Raw genomic sequence first — 7,917 nt, 5'->3', positions numbered from 1 at the left:
GGGGGATATTTCTCTGCTGTGCAATGCATGCGAGTCCTCCTGTCCTCCTCTCCCCCTCCGACCCTTCCCTCCCCACGCTTTGTGGCTCGTGGGGGGTGTGTATGTGTGTGGGTTGGGGGTGGGGTGGGGTGTAAAAACCGTGCTGCTGGGAAGGGGTTGCAATTTTTTGAGGACTTTGTATAATATATTTACCCTCCTTATCGCCCCCCACCCCTTTAGTAGCCTGCATGTGTTTCCCCGACGGTGCCTGGGGTAGGTGGCAGCTATGTGTGTGCGTGTGGAAAGGGGGGGGGGGGGGTGGGGAGAACCCCCTCCCGCTTCGTAAATTGCAGGTTAAGTGGAGCTAGAGAGCAACGTTGTAACCTTATGGGGATTTGTATGTATGTGACTGTGTGTGTGTGTGTGTGTGTGTGTGTGTGTGTAAGTGTGTGTGTGTGTGTGTGTGTGTGTGCGGGGCGGGGGTCCGCGACGGTGCTCGGGGATGGGGCGTGGGGGGGGGAGCGGTGCTGCTCCGGGGGCGGCCGCCGCGGCCCCGGCTTGTTTTGACATTGAAAAGGACACGCAGCCCCGAAAAGCGGCAATTTGCAGGAGGAAAGAAGTGTTGGGGTCTGGAGAAAAAGGAGGGGGGTAATTAGCAATGCGGGACACACACCCCCCGGCTCCCCCTGCTCAGTACCGAAGTGAGGCGCGTTAATAAGGGTTATTAATAAGCCTGTGATTGCCGTTCCTGGGACCCTGGTGCCCCCTCTTCTCCCCCCCCACCCGGGTGGAAGTGGAGTTCAGCTTTGGGCGGTTTGAATATCGTCGATATTATGGGGAAGGGGGGTGTGTGTGTCTGTGTATGTTTGTATTGGGGGCCGGGGAGGGGGCAAAACGAAGCCTGCAGCCGGAGGCGGGGGGGGGGGGAAGTGTGTGGGGTGGGTGGCTATTGTCAACCCCAGCCCTGGCGCAAGCCTCTCTGCCCACCACCGTGCACGCACACTCACACACAATCACACTCACACACAATCACACCCCTTCCTCGCCGGGTCTCCCCGGCGGGCAGGGGGCAATCGGGTCCCTCCGGCGAGTCGGGGCCCCCCTCCCGCCCTTATTTCTCGGTGTGAGTGTGTGTGTGCATCACACCGGGCACTGGCGGTCCCCCGCGCTGCCTGCCCCTGCCTGCGTGTATTTATGTGTCTAAAAAGGCAGTTGAGAGAAGGATTTCCGATTCGTTTCCGCTTCAAATAAATGGCACTGATAATCTGGGGCCTGACGCTTGATGCTAAAAGGGCATTTCACCGCCGGGAACCAGACCTACAGGGGAGGGGGGACACCTCGCCCGGCTCCCCCCTATCCCCCGCAGGCACGTCCCTCATCCCCGGGTGGGTTTGCAAGGAGAGATGCGGGGGGGTGGGGGGGGGGGGTGGGGGGGAGCTTCCCCGCTGGAGGGAAAGGGGATATGCATGGAGGGAGTGGGTGCATGGCGGGGGCGGCTGGGGCGGGGGGGGACTGCCCATCCATCCCGGTGCCGTGGAGTGGTACCCCCCACCCCGGACTGGGGGGTGTGGGTCGGCGGCTGCAGGAGCATGGCGAGCCGAGTTGGGCACTGGGAGGAGTCCGCCACAAGCAAATGGATGGAGAGGGAGGGGGATAGGGGGGAGCCGAGCAGGGCTTCTCCCCCCGCAAGCAGAGGTGTTTCATTAGCCGCGGGCCCGCGGTGGCCCTGCCGGGGCCGGGCCGGGCCAGGGGAAGGGGGACGACGGGGACCCGCCGTGTTGCCTTATATGTCCGTCTGTCAAACCGCAAAGGATGTGCGAGGCGAGCAAAGCGCTGAGCCTGCTAGTCCTCTGCTGTCAGGGAAAGTAATTTGATCCTTTGCTTATTGACAGGAGGATTTCAGGGGTAAAGGAGTGCTGGCAAATCCAATCCCATGTTGAATATTATGGACCCAAATGGGAACAATTATTGATCCCACAGCCCCTGCAGCCAGGACTAACTTGGTGCGGGCTCCAGTAATGATATAATCGCCCATCTAACGTTCGGCAGCGATAGCACGAATCTGAGGAAGCAAGTGTCTAGGACCCTTTATCATAGGCGAGAGAAAAAAATGCCTATCAGGGAATATGTGCAAGTGGCTGTTTCACACACACCTTCCTGCGCTTCCTCAGCCTTCGCTGAGATTGCTTCCCTCAGTCTGAAGTGACTGCCACTCAAAGGAGAAACTTTTTTTCATCTCTGTTTGTTTTTTAGCTGAAAGGAGAAAAAACCCTCCAAACAATATAGCTGTACTTTAGTCTCTGCTCTTAGCTTGGAAGGGTTATGTAAAAGAATGGGGGGAAAAAAAAAAAAAAAGCAGGAACAGTCAGTGAATGGAGACTTCTCTTCCATCTCTTATTGGCTTTGGCTTTTTTTTTTTTTTAACTTCTCAGACTCAAAGTTTTAATTGAAACCAGAAATCTATTGAGAAGTAACCGAGCCAAGAAAACCTCTGTTTTCTCTGCAACTAGGGATGGGGAATAAATAATTTTTTGCTGATGTTATTTCAAGTTGTTTGAGCTCTTTGGTTCCGGCCAAAAAGCCCAGCATAGATTATTAACACATTATCATTTTAGGAAGATACACTCTCTGAAATGTAATAAAATGGTGTGTTAGGTTTGTGCAGAGCCATAAACGATGCTAGTTGTTGGCAAACAAAAGAAACAGTGGCCATGATTTATTATTAATAATAATCATAACTGAGCTATTTAGCTTGACTTGATATTCACTGGGTTTCTCTACTGAGGTTCCTCAGTATCATCTCCAATAATGTACTTTGATTAAGTTGGGAACTGTTCTTTTTTAATAGCTGCTATAGCCACATGCTTAATTAACTCAAGGAATTAAATGCTTGAAAAGGTACAACCATCATTTTTTGGCTTTGGATGATGTTTAATCTCCTCTTCTGGTCTGTTTTGACCCATCCTTTGAGCTCCTTTTCCCCACAACACACGTCTCTTAGGTGTAAGTGCCAGTTTACTAACAGGACTCTTGTTTTCTGTTACAAGATTTGGCTAATCCCAGTTTCAGTGACTTTTTTTGCCCTCTCAGTAGGGCTCAATTGCTCACACATAATCTTTCCCTTCTGTTTTCTTTCCCCTTTGGACAACACCCTCCAGGACCAAAAAACTCTTGACTTGTGCTCTGAGACTTGCAATTACACAGCAATTTTGACTTTTGACCCAACTAGTAGCAAGAAAGGCTATTGTCTAATGAACCACGTAAAAACAGTTCTGGGATCCAACAGATTGCTGTGATGGAAATGAAAGCTCTCCCAGTGAATTGATGACTGATTTGTTTAGCCATATGCCTAGGTGGTCTTTCTTGCTTCCTGTTAACTACCCATCTCTGGAGTATCTGTGATCTTTGGGTCTGTGATGATGTTGAAAGGCAGCATTAATAACTGCCAAAATCTGGTCCATGATGCTGTAGAGCCAGCTGAATAAGATTTAAGCCATATTCAGAAATTCAGTATGTCATTTTTGCCTACCATAACATGCAGGTATGCAGGGTTTTGAGCATTTAAGTTTTTTAAGCATTTAAGCTGCAATTAAGCATGCATTTGATGATGGGAGAAGGGCACCAAATCTGTGCACCAAAGAAAAAGGTGGTCAGATGAAACCCACAGCAGAACCTTGCTTCATTGCTGAGAAGTCCAGGCACTTTTAGGGCAGCAGCAATCCAAGCTTTAGAGCTAGTCCAAAGCCTAGGAAGAAAGGCAAGAGAGTGTGGGAGAACTTTAACAGGGAAGGTTGCCAGTGTTTTGCTGCAGGGCTTGTGGTTTCTACTGGGACTGGTTTTGCTGCTCTTATAGGTTATGTTCTCATTACTTTCTCTCTTTCCAACTTGATAAAAAAAAAAAAAAAGAAAAAAAGAAAGAGTTTCCTTTCCCGTTATTATTGTTGAGGAAATAACATGACTCATCCTTTTAGGAAATTGTCATCTTCATTAAAGATGGGCTTTAAAACTCCTCAATTCCTGGTTTTAGCCTGGGGGAACTGTCAGACCTGAAAACGATTTCCAAACTTTTGAGGTTGGGACTGCTTTGCCTTCTGATACGAGCATGAAATCAAGTTGCAAGCATATGTTGTTAGCACAGTTGTTTCTGAGGTGCACTCAAACCCTTAGAGATGTTTTCTTTCTCCTTTTTCAATGTAAAGGCTTCACTTGATGTGACTTCAAAAATTCATTGCATATTCGGACCTGCTTGGAGATCTGTTGGATGCTGGGAACAAGTGCAGCTCCCCAACAGGCACCTGGATTCTGCATTCTCATTTAACTAGTCATAGAGAGAGCAAAGCGAGGGGGATAAATAGGTGGGAGCCAAAAGAAAACAAAAAAAAAAAAGAAAAAAAAGAGGGAAGGCAAAATCATTTCTTAAATTGAATAAAAGCAGTCAGAGGATAATGCAGCTTGTCTTTCAGAGCTGAGGAAATGTCTGAAGGAAGTAGGGGGTGGTAATTTCTGTTTATCAGCTCTTGAGAGGGAGCAGAGTTAGGGCCTGTTTTGCCCTTTTGGAGTTGGATTTACTTTGCAGCACAGGTTGTCCAAACACAATGATGAACTTTTACTGTAAGCTGTGGGGCAGCTGGATATGAAAAGCAATCTTCTGACATTATTTCATTTAGGCTTTTATTGTCTTTTATGAAATTGAAAATTTTGAAGAGTTCTCAGGCTAGTCACCTCTCTCTCTAAAAGGCCAAATCGAAACTCTGTACCTCAAACACCCCTAGGACTGGGAGGATTTGATCCAGGCTTGATTATGATCTTTACAGCTCTAGTTTACTTCCCAGTCTAGCTGGTCTCAGGTCTCTCTGTCTCTATGATCTTTGTCTTGTTGCCTGTCCACCAAACCCATGTGCTATTGGCAGAGTGATGATGACCCTGTTGACTTCAGATATGCAGGGCAAAGTGATGGGGCTGATGCACCGGTGACAAAACAGAAAAGTGGCCAGAGAAGCACTCTGAGAATACAGTCACTGGTGTTGCTCACAGGTGCCAGGGTCAGGTTTACTCTTGCCTATGAGTGGGGACAGTGGTGTGGCTCGGGTACGTGTCCACCCAGCACAAGGGTCTTGCAGGAAAAAATAAGGAATTGTGCAAATGGTAAGGATGAGCCTCAGTTGTCCTCCCCATGTAGAGCTTGTGAGCCTAACACATTTTTTTGAAAGCAAGCTCAATGTGTGGAAAAGCCATGCAGGAGGACACCAATTTCCATACAGAAATGAGGGCAGAAGGTGAGGGCAAGGCTCTGGCCTGCCCTGGTGAATATTAGAGCACAGTGTGGCCCAAGGCTTGGCTCTGCAGTGCATGATATATCAGGGTGCAAATGCCTGGCAGCGTAGGATGCTGGGGTGGTGGCTAAAAGCTGTTGTGGGGGCAACTTACTTAGCTTCTCACTACCTCTGAAGGAGTGAATTCATGTTTCTGCAAGAGTTGCAGTGCAGTCCTGGGCAGTTAAGGGCTGTATGAATGTGGCAGTGATGAGAGCAAAGTTTCCTCTACCATAGTACAGCATCTCCTGTAACAGCAGTTGGGATAGCTGTTCAGAAGAATGTGTGGTAGGCAAGCGTGGGGTAACCCAGGACTCACTTAAATACCTCAAAATTAGAGATGGGTTAAAGATCGGAAGCCTGAGGTTTTATGTTACTTTGAAATTTTTGTTAGCTTTAACCTTTAAAACTGAGAGATATATATGTATACAATGAATCATTCTGTTTCTGTCCTGGTATTTTAGCAGATGGGGAAGTTAGTTTTAAGGTGGAAGGGAGAAAATGATGATACTCAAACCAGAGGTCAAAGTGTAAGACATTACAGGCATGTCTTTCTTCCATATGAATCCACATATCCTGAATATCCTACCGATGAGATTTCTAAGACTCGGACACTGGCCTGACTTCACTGTGTGTTTCCAGACCCAGCGTACTCTGGAGTGGTGCTGTGATTCATGCCTACCGCTCCTTGTGTCTTGCTAAATTTTTGGCTTTGGAGAATGCAATGGGGTTTCCACTGAAACTTCTCTGAAATCCTATTAGTTTGCTAAACAAGGAAATTCCTTCATGTAGGGTTTTTTTTTTGGTTTGTTTTTTTTGTTTGTTTGTTTGTTTTTTTTTTCTTTCTCTAAAGCCTTCCTATGGAGCTCCATAGTGGGGATTCAATAGAATTCTGTACAGAGGAATAATTCTCTACTGAATTCTTCAATTCTTTTTCAGAAGGGATGAGAGATTTGAAGCTTAACTGGGGTAGTTTAGTAAGTGTTTGAACTGGATTGTATACATGCAAAGTATTATAGCAGGCATTTGGGCAAAGTGTTATTATACATGCCCATTATTCCTAAGGTTGCAAAACAGTTTAAAATATTAACCCATATATTCACATTCTTGTAACTTCCATAAACCTTCACCTAATGGGCTGAAAAATGCCATGCTTTCTCTTTGCTTGATGGCAATTTTCTTCCTGAAAGGTTGAGTAAATTCTCTCTGGCTGTCAGTTGTTCCTTTTTTTCCCAATTTATTCAAAAAAAGTGAGGGTGGGGGAAGAAGAGGAAACACTTTTCCCTTTTAAATTATTCTAAAAATATGCTTCTAAATAAGGTAGCGGTCTAACCTGCTGGACTTTGAGCTGATAAATGGGTGTAAACATAGGGTTTGTAGAAGGCCTCTGTCTTCTTTTAATGTTTGAGGGGAACATAAAAACGGAGGTCATGGTTTCTGATGCCATGACAAATTAAAAGTGTCATTGTAGGCATCCCAAAGTCGATGGAGATCTTTCAGCCTTTTGGTTTAAAGAGAGAGGCATGATCCCTATAAATCCTACTGGATAGTGTCATAACAGGCATTTGCTATAAATGTGGCTTACATTAGATCCCAGTTCTGTGTCGTAGGAGGTAGTCACAGAAACATAGGTCCTGCTCCTCCATCCTTTTGTCAGAGTTGAAGACACACCTGCTCTTAAAATATGCCGCCTTTTAAGTGTGGCTTTCAGGCCAGAACATTTTCTTCAGGCTTAGATCAATGAGCAGACCTCCCAGGGCCCTTCAGGAAAACCTCTGAAAAAAATAGCATGAGCAACAATTAAAATAACGATAAGCTACAGTGTGGCCATAGGTAGGGACTGGGGCCTTATTCAAACCTGCATCCATCTCCAGCTGGAGAGCAGTGATTGGGATGCCTCAGTTCAGGGGTCTCTTGACGCATTGGAGCCCACAGACCAAATTTTGCTTGGTTGGGACCTAAATGAAAGATTCAGATTAGGAGACAGAGACCTATATATCATCAACAGAGAGAGGGGGTCAAGTCATGACTGACTTGGAGTCCTTTAAACTTTGACCTCATAGAATCATAGAACAGAATCATCGAATAATTTGGGTTGGAAGGGACCTTTAAAGGTCATCTGGTCTCGTCCTCCTGCCATAAGCAGGGACATCTTCAACTAGATCAGGTTGCTCAGAGCCCCATCCAACCTGACCTGGAATGTTTCCAGGTATGGGACACCTACCACATCTCTGGGCAATCTAGGCCAGTGTCTTCACCCTCATAGTAAAGAGTTTCTTCCTTCTATCAAGTCTAAACCTACCTTCTTTTAGTTTAAAACCTTGTACTATCGCAACAGGCTCTGCTAAAAAGTTTGTTCACATCTTTCTTATAAGCCCCCTTTAAGTACTAAAAGGCTGCAAAAAGGTCTTATTGGAGCCTTCTCTTCTCCAGGATGAACAACCCCAACTCTCTCAACCTGTTTTTGCAGGAGAGGTGTTCCAGCTCTCTGATCATTTCTGGGGCCCTCTTCTGCACCCACTCCAACAGGTCCATGCCTTTCCTATGCTGAGAGCTTCAGATCTGGACACAGTACTTCAGGTGGAGTGGAGGGGCAGAATCACATCCCTCAACTTGCTGGCTACAG

At 46.6% G+C, this 7,917-nt stretch overlaps 1 protein-coding gene across 1 annotated transcript in view; it reads left to right on the top strand.

Annotated features, from left to right (window-relative positions):
- Positions 1–7,917, top strand: part of SETBP1 (SET binding protein 1) — a 267,084-nt gene that overhangs the window by 1,150 nt on the left and 258,017 nt on the right. The gene's annotated exons all lie outside the window — the stretch shown is intronic.

The sequence above is a fragment of the Numenius arquata genome, chromosome Z (genome assembly GCF_964106895.1).
Source record: "Numenius arquata chromosome Z, bNumArq3.hap1.1, whole genome shotgun sequence".
In the NCBI taxonomy this organism is placed as follows: Eukaryota; Metazoa; Chordata; class Aves; order Charadriiformes; family Scolopacidae; genus Numenius; species Numenius arquata.
Note: the sequence above shows the minus strand (reverse complement) of the source record. Positions and strands in the feature narration are given on the sequence as shown.